Here is a 14,655-nt window from a genome sequence, read left to right on the forward strand (position 1 = left end):
TCTATCCAATGATGGCTCATTGCTCTTAGTTGCACCACACACTATAAAAGTATTCTTTCAATAGCGGCCATTTGCAGTATGATATCAGCATTGAGAGAGATAGCCCTTGTACACACGGTCGGAGATTCCGACAACCAAATCCGTCTGAGTTATTCCGACAGATTAATTCCGGGCGAGGTCCGGAAGTGATGTTGCATACACACGGTCGGACCAAGTTGTCGGAATTTCCGGTTGCCAAGAACGCGGTGACGTAAACCGCGTACGGCGGCACTAGAAAAGAGAAGTTCAGCACCACGTCCGGCACCCTTTGGGCTCCTGCTGATCTCGTGTGTATCGCGTGTTAGTAGTTTGGTGAGAGACGATTCACGCTTTTCAGATTAGTGATTCAGATCGCTACTGCTCTTCAGTTTCTGCTTATCTTTGCGTATCTGATAATCAGTGTGTGTAGTCAGTAAGTATTTGTTTCTCATTGTGGACTATATCTTGGTATAGTACGCTTTGATTTGCATTGCTTATTGTCTGCTTGCTTCTGCTATTCAGTTAGTTCTTTCAGGCATTGCTGTTTTTCGGTGCTTTCTGTTGTCCATTCTAACCAGTCGACCGTTTTCAAACCATGTTTCGTCTGCGTACTCGTCGTAGAGTTTGTGCTATGCAGGGGCTTCGTGTTGGGGGTCTTACTTTGACACAAGCAAGGTCCATGAACAGGGAGGGGAGGCGTTTGTGGACCAAGAATTCGTTGCGCCAGCGTGACCAGTTCTCGCACATACTTTGCTCTGTGAGATCCGGGAGAATAATCCTGATGATTTCAGGAATTATCTCCGGATGACGGACACCGTTTTTCACCGTCTGCTGGCTTTGCTGACCCCTTATATCACCAGGCAGGATACCTGCATGCGGCAAGCCATCACTCCGAAGCAGAGGCTCATCGCCACGTTGCGCTACTTGGCGACTGGGAGAAGCCTTCAGGACCTCAAGTTCTCTACAGGCATCTCCCCCCAGGCTCTGGGGATCATTATTCCAGAGACCTGTTCTGCCATCATTCAGGTCCTGCAAAAGGACTATATGAAGGTAAGTTTTATCCTTTAACATCACATTCTATGTATTTCATGATTGCTAATGTCTTGCATTTCTTTCCTCATTCCCTAATTACCATCATTGCAATATGCTCTAATTCATATACTCTGCCCCTTTGTCCTCATGCATATTTGCCCCACTAACTTCCCCACCATGCTCTTCTTGGCCCATAAAACTATAGTCTAGTCACTTACCAATGTCTTTTGTCAGCTCCATAGTATTTCTTTCCCCTAAACACCCCCTAAAATGTCTACACATGTTCTGTGTGTGCTTCAATTCATGCAGAGTGACATTTTTTTTTTTGGTTGTGCCAAACTCATTAGGAACCCCCCTCCCCCCAACTACTACCTCAGCTGATAGCAATCCTCTATCTGCTGACTTTACCAAACCCAATACACACTATATCTACCTTTTTGATGGTCACATTTATGGATGAATTCACCTAAGCATGTAGTGCAAGGGTCTGCCTCAATACTTTCAAATGCTATCATTTTTTATTTTTTTCCCCCTATTATTATCTTGATATGTAATAGCAGAATGTCAAAATGTGCTTCCATTTTGTTTTCTTTTTGGTATTATGACACTTCTTACCTGTCCGGTGGGCTGCCAATAGTGTAAGTAAGGAGGGGCTTCCCAAAGTATCACACATTATTTAGGCATTCAGCTCTCAATCAAGTGGAGAGGGTTACCTGTCCAAAACATCCCCCCCTCATTTTTTAGCAAGGGCCCATGAGATGGGGGGGGGGGGGGGGTGGATGGGGGGTGATGACTCTTATAAGGGGATCTTAGACTTTAGACTTTAAATACTCAGTTCCCAAAATGTTATACTAATTTTGACCAAAATGTTGGTGTCTAATCTGCTTGCAATGTTGATTTGTCAAATTACTAATTTTGGGTCTTGTTTCACTCCACAGTGTCCTTCAACGCCACAGGAATGGCAGACTGTGGCCTCCCACTTTGCCAATCGTTGGGACTTTCCCAATTGTGGAGGTGCAATTGATGGGAAGCACGTCTGCATCGTCCCACCACCCAACTCGGGGTCGTACTATTTTAACTACAAGGGGTTTCATAGTATCGTCATGTTGGCGGTGGTGTCTGCGACATATGAGTTTTTGTATGTGGACGTGGGGCAAGATGGACAGATGTCGGATGGTGGAGTGTTCTCACGGATGGAGTTCTACTGGCGTCTCCAGAGTGGCAGTCTGGGCTTGCCACCCCCAGAGGAGAATCAGGAAGGACTCCCGTTCATCTTTGTCGCGGATGAGGCGTTTGCCCTGGCGAACCATCTAATGCGGCCTTTCCCGATGAGGACCCTCACCCCGCACCAGAGGATTTTTAATTTCTGCCTGTCCAGAGCCCCGAAGAGTGGTGGAGAACACCTTTGGAATACTGGCCAGCCGGTTCCGCCTTTTTTTAACGCCTATCCACATGGCGGAATACAAACTAAATCACATTGTGCTGGCCTGCTGTGTTCTTCACAATTTCTTAAAAAGACATTCTGCAAACTATGCAGTCTCAGTTGTCCAAGAAGCAGACTTGCTGGAAAATGATAACCTCACGGGCCTTGAAGCTGCTCATCCTGGCTTGCCCCCCCAAAGCGCCCGTGAGGTTAGAACCCAATACATGGACTACTTTGTGGGTAGGGGGGCCATTGATATGCCAGACAATGTCTGAGCGGCATTTTATGAATACATTTTTCTTTGAAACTCCAATATTTGTTTACATTTACTGCTTGGCTTGGTTTTAGGTGTCTCCTAGGTAAATTTATGTTTTTTCTTGTTGTGCCTTTTTCACCAACAGTGCAAACCCAAGTTCTGAGCGAGATGAGGGGACAGTCTCTTCTTCAGATAATGTTATTATGTTGTGGGTCTGCTACACACACACCTTGTTTTTGGTAACTAATGTATGTAGTGCATTACTGCTCATTTTCAGCACCATGGCAGGAAAATGGCACGATTGTCAAAATTAACACATCACTGTGGGTGTTATTTACTAAAGGCACATCCACTATGCACTACAAGTGCACTGCAAAAGTACACCTGAAACTGCCCTTGAGGTTACCTTTAGTAAATAACACCCATTGTCACCGAAAACAACAATTTTACTCCAAATACATCATTTGCGCAATGAAAAAGGAAGCCACACATTGTTGTTGATAATTTACATTTTTAATCAAACCACTCTCACATGTGAGTTTAGAAAAGGGTTTTACGGGGCGTGGCCTGACTGCGGAGCTGTATGGACGTGTGAGCCCGGAGCTCCGAGCGAACGGGGACTACAGCGGCTAATAGCGACTCAGCTCAGCGGCCCTCTGCCTTGCTACAGCAGCGGGACTCATCACAGCATTGTTCGCCATGTCGGGGAGACGCCGCCCGCACCGCAAACCACAGCATTTAACCTATTTTTTTCCGCTCAGCGGGAGAGAGGTGGAGCAAGATGGCGCCGAGGCCTACACGCTGCGGAGGATGGCATCTAAGCACAAGCCGATGAAAAAAGGTACATTTCTTATAAATACAGATTTAGATGAGGAGAAATCCGCCTCCCCCTCAACCCCATCCTCCCGCAGCCCTGTTAAAGCTAAACCCAGGCTGGATGAGGGCGGATTAAGTCCGACGGTGAGGCAGGCCTCAGATTCAAGGGAGGACACCAGAGACTTGCCTGAACCTATCGAGACATTCCCTACACAAAACCAGCCTGTGCTGGACACAGTCTTAAAGGACATGTTATTATCCTTGCGTAGCACACTGCAGTCTGATATGGCTAAGCATATGCATAGATTCCACACAGATATACAAGAGTTGGGCACTAGAGTGGATCATGTGGAGGCAAAAATGGAGGAATACGCAGGTACTATCAATGATTTGGTAGACGCTCACGATGAACGAGAGACTGATATGGAATGGGTTAAAGCAAAGATGGCGGACATGGAAGATAGGTCCAGGAGAAATAACCTCAAAATCAGAGGCATCCCTGAATCTGTACAACAATCAGATCTCACCCTCTATGCCACCAACATGTTCAAAGCATTACTCCCTGATCTCAGCGACTTGGACCTCACCATTGACAGGATTCACCGCCTGCCAAAACCGACTCACCTGTCGGAACAAGTGCCTAGGGATGTTCTTCTGAGATTACACTTTTTCCATGTAAAGGAGCAGCTGATGCTAATTATGAGGAAACAGGAATCGCTCCCTACACAATATCACCGACTACAATTTTTCAGCGACTTATTGCAATATACTCTGCAGAAGAGGAAAAGCCTCAACACAGTAACAAAGATCCTACGCAACCACAAGATCATGTATCGTTGGGGTTACCCCACTAAGCTTTCTATTACCAAAGATAATCAATCCTTTACCATAACATCTTTGGAAAAAGGGATCGACTTACTTAAAGAGTGGGGCATACTACCGGCTGAAGATGAGAAGGCTTCCACTACTAGCACTCCGCATGGCTTACCACAGGAATGGAGGCGAGTCACCGCTAAAAATGCTACTTCACACAACTGAAGTGGGCCAAATAGCTTTTCTACTTTCAGTCCCTGACCAGGACTGCTTTCATACCAGGACTGAACTTATCCCCCCGACACAGGTTCGGCTTAGTGCTGCTTAGGGGCTAATCACCTCCCCCAAGGATGGACGGCAGCGACTTGGAGACGTCCCGCACCATCCTGGGGCACTTGCACTAGCTGCCTTTATGCTCTCCTTTTTGTTTTTTCTTTTGTTTTTTTCCCTTTTCAACTTTTCTCCTATTTTTCTCTATTCTACCTATGGTGCCTGGCTGATGTGGTTCAGACCCGACTCTTGAATCTTTCCGCCCCGTGGAGAAGCCTTCCTCTTCAGTGCATGAAGGACTTGTTTGTCACATCGACACTGCCTTCACTTATCTAGGTGTCTTATTCTGTGAGTATTAACCACTTTCAGACCGGACCATTTTGCTGGTAAATGACCAGAGGTCTTTTTACAATTTGGCACTGCGCTGCTTTAACTGGTAATTGCGCGGTCATGCAATGTTGTACCCAAACAAAATTTGCGTCCTTTTCTTCCCACAAATAGAGCTTTCTTTTGATGGTATTTGATTGCCTCTGCGATTTTTATTTTTTGCGATATAAATGGAAAAAGACCGCAAATTTTGAAAAAAAATGATATTTTCTACTTTTTGTTATTAGAAAAATCCAATAAATTCAATTTTAGTCATACATTTTAGGCCAAAATGTATTCAGCCACATGTCTTTGGTAAAAAAAAAGTCAATAACTGTATATTTATTGGTTTGCGCAAAAGTTGTCACATCTACAAACTAAGGTACGTTTTCTGGAATTTACGCAGCTTTTAGTTTACGACTGCCTATCTCAGTTCTTGAGGTGCTAAAATGGCAGGGCAGTACAAAACCCCCCCAAATGACCCCATTTTGGAAAGTAGACCCCCTAAGGAAATTGATAAGTGGCATGTTGAGCCCATCGAATATTTTATTTTTTTGCCTCAAGCGATTGAATAATGACAAAAAAATTATTATTTTTTTTTTTTTACACAAAGTTGTCACTAAATGATATATTGCTCACACATGCTATGGGCATATGTGAAATGACACCCCAAAATAAATTCTGCTGCTTCTCCTGAGTACGGGGATACCACACGTGTGGGATTTTTTGGGAGCCTAGCCGCGTACGGGGCCCCGAAAGCCAAGAACCGCCTTCAGGTTTTCTAAGGGCGTAAATATTTGACTTCACTCCTCACTACCTATTACAGTTTTGAAGGCCATAAAATGCCAAGATGGCACAAAACCCCCACAAATGACCCCATTTTAGAAAGTAGACACCCCAAGCTATTTGCTGAGAGGCATTTTGAGTCCATGGAATATTTTATATTTTGCCACAAGTTGCGGGAAAATTACAAACTTTAATTTTTTTTTATTTTTTTTTCACAAAGTTGTCACTAAATGATATATTGCTCACACATGCTATGGGCATATGTGAAATGACACTCCAAAATAAATTCTGCTGCTTCTCCTGAGTACGGGGATACCACATATGTGGGACTTTTTGGGAGCCTAGCCACGTACGGGGCCCCGAAAACCAAGAACCGCCTTCAGGTTTTCTAAGGGCGTAAATATTTGACTTCACTCCTCACTACCTATTACAGTTTTGAAGGCCATAAAATGCCAAGATGGCACAAAACCCCCACAAATGACCCCATTTTAGAAAGTAGACACCCCAAGCTATTTGCTGAGAGGCATGTTGAGTCCATGGAATATTTTATATTTTGCCACAAGTTGCGGGAAAATTACAAACTTTTTTTTTTTTTCACAAAGTTGTCACTAAATGATATATTGCTCACGCATGCCATGGGCATATGTGAAATGACACCCCAAAATAAATTCTGCTGCTTCTCCTGAGTACGGGGATACCACATATGTGGGACTTTTTGGGAGCCTAGCCGCGTACGGGGCCCCGAAAACCAAGCACCGCCTTCAGGCTTTCTAAGGGCGTTACAGTTTTGAAGGCCATAAAATGCCAAGATGGCACAAACCCCCCCCCAAATGACCCCATTTTGGAAAGTAGACACCCCTAAATTTAGGGGTACACTAGTGAGACTAGGTAATAAATGGCGGGTGCCCTGAAACTATAAAAAAAATAACTAACCAACCAGCGTCACCTGTAACAGTTATATGGTGATCACTGGTGAAAGGGTTAACTAGGGGGCAATCAGGGGGCTTTATGCGGTAGTATATGGGGGTCCCTGGCGCTATAAAAAGCTGCGGCGAACCTAAATACCTACCTGCCTAACTAGCGTCACCTGTGACACTAATACAGTGATCAGAAAAACGATCGCTTATTAGGCTGGGTTCACACTGGAGCGATGTGGGAACGCCACGAATGCGTGGCGGGTTCCCGCATCACATGCCTCCCGGCGGCAGTTCACACTGCCCTATGCGAACTGCTGGGAGTGTCAGTGAAATGTTAATGACACCCCCAGATCAGTTCGCATATCGCAGTGCGAGCTGCAAACTCGGATCGCATGGTGTGAACACCCATGCGATCCGATTCTGCTGCGGACCAAAAAAAGGGTCCCGTGCGAGTTTGCGGCGGGTGCGGCGGGTGCGACACGAATTCAGCCATACTATCTGTATGGCTGAACTCGAATCGCACAGAGATCGGATGTGATTTGCACTGCAGTGCGGTGCGAATCACATCCGTTCTCATAAACCGCTGCAATGTGAACCCAGCCTTAGTGACACTGGCGACGGGGGGTGATCACGGGGTTAAACCTTTATTGGGGGGGTTAGGGGGGTACCTTAGAACTAAAGGGGGCTAACCCTAACTGCCCTAACAGTTATTACAGTCACAAATGACATCCGCCGGGTGATCAGGGGGTTAAACCTTTATTAGGTAATAAATGGCGGGTGCCCTGAAACTATAAAAAAATAACTAACCAACCAGCGTCACCTGTAATAGTTATATGGTGATCACTGGTGAAAGGGTTAACTAGGGGGCAATCAGGGGGCTTTATGCGGTAGTATATGGGGGTCCCTGGCGCTATAAAAAGTTGCGGCAAACCTAAATACCTACCTGCCTAACTAGCGTCACCTGTGACACTAATACAGCGATCAGAAAAATGATCGCTTATTAGGCTGGGTTCACACTGGAGCGATGCGGGAACGCCACGAATCCGCGGCGGGTTCCCGCATCGCATGCCTCCCGGCGGCAGTTCACACTGCCCTATGCGAACTGCTGGGAGTGTCAGTGAAATGTTAATGACACCCCCAGATCAGTTCGCATATCGCAGTGCGATCTGCAAACTCGGATCGCATGGTGTGAACACCCATGCGATCCGATTCTGCTGCGGACCAAAAAAAGGGTCCCGTGCGAGTTTGCGGCGGGTGCGACACGAATTCAGCCATACTATCTGTATGGCTGAACTCTAATCGCACAGAGATCGGATGTGATTTGCACTGCAGTGCGGTGCGAATCACATCCGTTCTCAAACCGCTGCAATGTGAACCCAGCCTTAGTGACACTGGCGACGGGGGGTGATCACGGGGTTAAACCTTTATTGGGGGGGTTAGGGGGGTACCTTAGAACTAAAGGGGGCTAACCCTAACTGCCCTAACAGTTATTACAGTCACAAATGACACCAATGCAAAAAAAAACAAAAAAAAAAAAACAATTGGTGTCACTGTGACTGGGGGGGGCAGGGGTAATTGGGGGGGTGATCGGGGGGTAAAGGGGGGGTGTGAGTGTGCCTGGCATGTTCTACTGTATGTGTGGTGTGTTGGTGCAACTCACCGAACCTCTCTCCTCGGTGCCGGAACGAAAAATACCGACACGGAGGAGAGAATACATCACTTCCTCTCCTGTGTTTACATTACAGGAGAGGAAGTGATGTCACGGAGGATTTCCATTCGTCGAGAGCGATCGCGAGGGGGTGGCCATGAATGAATGGCCGCCCCCTCATCCCGGATCGCTCTTGAAGGAATGCCGACCGCCGCAGGCACCGGGGGGGGCCCGATCGGGCCCCCCACCCGCGGGCAGGCAGGGACTTATATATACGCCCATATGCCTGCCCGTGCCATTCTGCCGACGTATATCGTCGTGCGGCGGTCGGCAAGTGGTTAATGTCATGATTGTGAGACCCAGCGGGCTCAACTCAAAATATTTCACACCTAAATATGCCACTTAACATCCTATCACTTAATACCAAGGGTCTGAAGCACCCTGTGAAGCGTAAATCTCTATGGAGGGAGGCATCCCTGTATAACAGTGACATTGTGTGCGCGCAAGAAACTCATTTTTGTAAGCAGGCACCACCCAAATGCACGCACAGACGGTTTCCCTTTATATTTACTGCGAATGCGGAAACGAAGACCAAGGGAGTTTTAGTGGCTATCAGAGACACTGTGGCTTTTAAATTAATTGAACAAATATCAGACTCTCTGGGTAGATACTTAATATTGATCTGTGAATTGAATTCTAATATATACACTATAGTGAATGTCTATTCCCCCAATAGCAGACAGGTGCACTTTTTTAACAGGTTGATGAAAAGGGTTAACTCTTTTAAGCAAGGTCGGTTGCTTCTATGTGGGGATTTTAATATTACCCCGGATCCCCAGATGGATTCCACCACCGCTGTTACTAGAACCCAACCGTCCCTATCACAGTCTGTCCTCGGGCAGGGATTATACGACGCCTGGCGATGTTTACACGCCAATGAAAAAGATTATACATTTTTCTCTCCGCCACATGGAGTTTACACCAGAATCGACTTTTTTTTAGTGGACCAACAGCTACTTATGCAGACAGCTTCGGCTGGGGTGAACTCGATAACGTGGTCGGATCACGCGTCGATAACCCTGTCCGTGGCAGACTCTTACAACCCGGGCATGACACCGGTCTGGAGGTTGAATATTTTTTTGTTGCAACAACCAGACTTGAAAGAAAAAATAAGCACACATTTATTGAACTTTTTTAAGCGACAATGTAGGATCGGTGACTGATCCATGTGTTTTATGGAATGCACAAAAAGCATATATGAGGGGTATATTTATTCAACTGGGAGCGGGGGTCCGGAAGAGGAGGCAGCAGAGACTTAACACACTACTTAAAGAAATAACGGACTTGGAAACGGAAAACAAAACTCAGTTTTCCCAAGCCAACTCCCAAAAACTGTCTACACTTAGACTACATCTGTTAGAAAACTTTGAAAGAGCAACTAAACGACTTAAAATGACTTATTACTCCACTGGTAATAAGGCGGGGAAACTGCTAGCGTATACTATTCAAGGGCATAGATATAAATATAGAATTCAATTCATTCTACACCCTACCACCAATCAGAAGCTTTATCACCCACAACAAATTGCTGACGCTTTTAGCTGTTATTATAGCAGACTGTACAACTTGAAGGACGACCCACTAACTAATCAACCTACACCAGAGACCATCGAACAATTTCTGACAGGCTTACCCATACCCAAATTGACACTGGACCACATCCAATATTTAAATACCCTGTTCACTATAGAGGAAGTGCAAAGGGCTATTGAGTTACTTCCGATAAACAAATCACCGGGCCCAGACGGTTTTAGTGGGGAATATTATAAGGTATTTAAATCTACATTGTCACCTTTGTTGCTTTAAGTCTTCCAATCTGCTGCTGCCTCGTCTTCCTTTCCTCGGGAGATGTTAGAGGCCTTGATTGTTGCGTTGCCAAAGCCGGGGAAGGAGCCCACCTCTCCAGCAAACTTCAGACCAATATCGTTATTGAATACTGACATTAAGCTTTCTGCTAAAATAATAGCCTTACGGTTGGTTGATATCCTACCTACAATTATACACCCGGATCAAACCGGATTTACCAAACATAGACAAACCTCAGATGCCACACGCCGCATGATTAATGTTATCCACCTTGCACAGATGCAGCGAAGGCCTTCTCTGCTTCTGTCTTTGGACGCGGAGAAGGCCTTCGATCGGGTGCACTGGCTATATATGACTAGGGTGCTGGAGTCCTTTGGTTTATCTGGCCTGGCGTTGTTCACGATTTTGGCCCTGTACTCGGAACCCTCAGCCAGAGTTTACACATCAGGTATTCTCTCAACCCCAATTACTATTTCGAATGGTACCAGGCAGGGGTGCCCCCTGTCACCTCTAATATTTAATTTACTGATGGAACCCCTAGCCATTGCTATTAGAACTCATCCGGATATTAAGGGTTTCCCTCTAGGTAATCAAACACACTCTATCAGCTTGTTTGCGGATGATGTAGTTGTAGTCATGACGGAGGTGGGCCCCTCTCTAGCAGCAATGCACGCTACTTTGAAATTGTTCGGACGAGTGTCCTACTATAAAGTAAACGATAATAAGTCTTATGTATTAGGATTGGGTATTGATAATTATACTAGCAGTGCACTCAAGGCCCAATTTCCATATGTCTGGAGTACCGGGGGAATCAAGTACCTTGGAGTCACCCTAACTGATAAATCAGAAAGGCTGGTCGAAGCTAACTATACACCATTTTTGAGTGAACTTCCCCTGAAGCTCCAGACAATTAGTAAGATGGAAATGACATGGTCCGGCCGATTAGCAGCCTTCAAAATGGTAGTGCTTTCTCAGTTTATTTACTTATTTAGGGCCCTGCCCATTCCAGTGCCAAACATTTTTTTCCGCACGGCACAAGCTAGACTGAACGCATTCCTGTGGCAGGGGAAAAAGGCTAGATGTGCTTTCCAAAAATTAATTAAAGCCAGGTCGGCTGGAGGAGTGGGACATGTGGTTATCCAGGACTATTACGTCGCGGCAGTTCTAGCTCAACTGAAATATTGGTTTCCAGGGAACCACACTCGTTGGAGGGACATGGAATCACACCAATCTCCTAATGGAAGGCTGTGCGACTTACTTATGACTAGCAGATTCATGCAACGCTTCCCACCACACTTGCCACCCACTATGAAGGTAACATTGAAGATGTGGAATCTCTTTATTAAAGATTCCTTAACTACAGCCCCAGTCAAGGTCATACAGCACTCCATTACGAGCTTACAAGTACTGATCCAGAATTTACACGTTGCACATTGGGTAACTAAAGGAATCACCTTAGTAGACGATTTGAAAATTGGGCCTGCCCTTAAAACTTTTCGAACACTCCAGATTGAGTACGCATTGCAGCCCAAGGACCACTATGCATATACCCAAATTGCACATTTACTACAGTCTATTGGAGATACGTCCACTACTGTACCCTGGCAAATATATGATTACTTTCATAATTCAAACACTTCCATTCGAGGTATTTCCCTATTCTATGGCTCTCTACACCAGAAGAAGATCTTTCTTAAATCCCCTTCCATGAGAACTTGGGAATTAGACTTACAAGCAGACTGGACCATCGAACAATAGCAGGCCGCCATAGCATCTGTATATGGAGCCACTAAAAGCATAAATTTATGGGAATTGTACCAGAAAATCTTGCTGAGGTGGTACCTAACACCCACAAGATTAGCTGGGTTCGACCCGGGTAAGTCCCCACTTTGCTGGAGACAATGCGGACAAAGGGGATCCCTATTGCATATCCTGTGGGCCTGCCCAAAACTGACAAAATACTGGAGGGAAATTTTCAAAATTATAGGTGGCATCTTAGGAACGCAAAGGAGGTGTGATCCGGGTCTTGCACTCTTGTCTCTAGGTATAGATACAATCCCCCACTTCCATAGACACGTCCTGTCTCAAGTCCTGCTAGGCGCATGATTAGAGATAACAAGAAAATGGGCGAACCCAGATCCTCCTATTGTAGCGAAAGTAATTGAGACAATTAACCTACATGTTACATATGAAATTATGTTCCTGGCTTTCCAGAACAGACTCCATTCTAGATTTCAAATCTGGAGACCATGGGTAGACTGGCACAAACAGTATAGCAATAGACGCAACGCCACATAACCTGAACTAATCTTAATATCATAGCGGAAATAACAAGCGGGGCCTAAGCACCTACACTTCTTTGCTCTCTTTTTCTCCTCTTTGTCTATCTCTTGCTTCTTTTCCTATTTTCTTTGTCACTCTACACATTAGTATTGACACGCATCCATAGATGTAGACCCGACCAGGGAGCTTATATATTACCTAAGAGCTAATTTGGGTCTAGGTTCAGCAATTTAGAGGTTATATTTGCTGCTGTTTTCAAATGTTTCAACACTTAATTGAATTCGATTAAGGAGATGTAGGGCGGGCCCTTGGCCTCCGACTGCAGTGTGACCCCCTTGGGGCAGTCGGTGGCGGAGGACCCTTAAAGCCATGGATTAACAGAGGCATGATGCGGGGTGTGCAAAGGCACCTTGTGCTCAGCCTAGAATTGTCTTATGATGTTTCTCCTCTTTTGATGATACCTGTAAGATTTTGCGTGTAAACCTCATGTTGCATATACCATACTTACTGTTTATCAGTCGGATGTACTAGTATTTAATGGAAAGCATTATTATTTGTATGTTTCATGTATACTTTCTTGAAAATTAATAAAAACTATTGAAATGAAGAAAAGGGTTTTACAACAAACCAACAAATTGGGTGTATCAAAAACATTATTTCAGGTAATTTTTGTTTACTTGGTGTTTTTGTGTAAACAGGCATTTATCAAAGCGTAACATACAGAACACAGGAACTTACAAAGTTCAACTTTGAAAAGTGAAGACAATATCAGACATGAGTATGTACAAACTGGGCTGATATTGCCTTCATCACATGGGGTGTCACCCCTGGAAAATCCAAATTTGGAAGATGCACACAGTGTGTCAACATGTGCTATCTCCCATCATGGGGGATCAATGTACATGTTTTGGGACTGCAACCCCTTCAACTCAGCCACTTTCCACAAGACACGTACATTGATCCCCCATGATGGGAGATAGCGCATGTTGACACACTCTGTGCATCTTCCAAATTTGGATTTACAAAAAATACAAAAGTTGTGGTTTAAAAGACAAAAAATAAAACCCTGGCTAGTTTGTGCTGTTTCATACTCTCCCCAAAACACCAATGATGTTCTTCATTTTATTTTTAACATCATTGATGTTTTGCTGTATATTTTCTAAATCCCGATTGCACCCCATTATCTCCCCAATCAGGATCTGGGCACTTTCACTGGTAAAATGGGATTCTTCTTCCACATCACCTACAAAACAAAGCAAAAAAACACACCATGTATTTATAAATATGGTGACATACATTGATGAGCTTACCGGAAGCTGTGTTCTCCGACACTCACCTGTTCAACGATCTCTCCTTCCTCCTCCTCCTCCTGCTCTTCTGCTTCTGGTTTTGGAATTTTGCCTTCTTTGGGAGGGGTGGGGTCCCTGGTGTCCTCATACTTGCCGAGTCTTCTCTCCCCTATGAGAATGTAAAAAAAGAATAATTAGCACACAGAGGGCAGAAATAGAAATATGAAACATTGCTTGGAAGTGTTGTACAATTGTGTTTTTTGGCCGAGTTCCAAGGGGAGAACATTATTGTGGACACTTTGTTAAGCTGGAATACTTACCTGAAGAACGATGTTTCTTATTAACGAATGAAACCATGAACTTGAAAGTGGCCATTTTAAAATGCTCAACATGAAATCAAAGCACATGGAGCAGTATGCAAGCAAGAATAATGATATGAACACACGACAACTACTTACTTTTTTGAAGAACACGCTTGATCCTTCTGTACTGATCGTGCTCCCTCAGTTTCAGGTCTGACCAGTGTTTTCTCAGTTGATCCTTGGATCGGCGTACCCCAAAATTCTTATGAAGACTCTTCACAACTTTAGGCATGATCTTGGCCTTTCTGATATTTGGGTTTGGGTAAGGTCCATACTTCCCATCATAGTCGGTCCTGTTCAATATGTCCACCATCTCCAACATCTCTCCAAAATACATATTTGAGGCCTTAAATCTTCTCTTCCTGGATCGGGACGTTTCAGGCTCTGGGATTTCCTCACCCTCCTCCTCGTTAGTGGAACTATGATTGCGCACCTGCGTTCTCTCCGCCATGTGCTCTCCCCAATGCGACGAAAGCGAAGGGGCGGGGAATAGTCTAGAAAGAAGGTCAG

The sequence above is a fragment of the Lithobates pipiens genome, unplaced genomic scaffold, assembly GCF_037356315.1.
Source record: "Lithobates pipiens isolate NorthernLeopardFrog02 unplaced genomic scaffold, aLitPip1_a1.2 Scaffold_27, whole genome shotgun sequence".
NCBI lineage: Eukaryota > Metazoa > Chordata > Amphibia > Anura > Ranidae > Lithobates > Lithobates pipiens.